Here is a 561-nt window from a genome sequence, read left to right as displayed (position 1 = left end):
AATGCTGTCAGTGATAGGATAATATCCATATGCCTACAAGAAAGACCAGTTAATACTACTATTATTCAGATTTACTCACCAACCACCAAAGCCAAAGATGAGGAAACTGAAGATTTTTACCAACTTCTACAGTCTGAAATTCATCAAACATGCAATCTAGATGTATTGATTATCACTGGTGATTGGAATGCAAAAGATGGTAACAAAGAAGCATCATCAGTAGTTGGAAAATATGGCCTTGATGATAGAAATAACACTAGAGATCACATGATAGAATTTTGCAAGACCTGTTTACAACAACACAGATGGCAGCAATACACATAGACTTTATCAGATGGAGTACACAGGAATCAGATTGACTACATCCATGGCAAGAGGTGATGGAGAAGCTCCATATCTTCAACCAATACAAGGCAGGAGCTGACTGTGGAACACATTATCAACGGCTCATATGCAAGTTGAAGTTGAAGTTGAAGACAATTAAAACAAGTACATGAGAGCCAAAATATGACCTTGATTATATGCCTTCTGAATTTAGTTGTTGTTGTTGTTATGTGCCGT

Source organism: Orycteropus afer, unplaced genomic scaffold, assembly GCF_000298275.1.
Source record: "Orycteropus afer afer isolate SDZICR_OR568_19922 unplaced genomic scaffold, OryAfe1.0 scaffold00707, whole genome shotgun sequence".
Lineage (NCBI taxonomy): Eukaryota > Metazoa > Chordata > Mammalia > Tubulidentata > Orycteropodidae > Orycteropus > Orycteropus afer.
Note: the sequence above shows the minus strand (reverse complement) of the source record.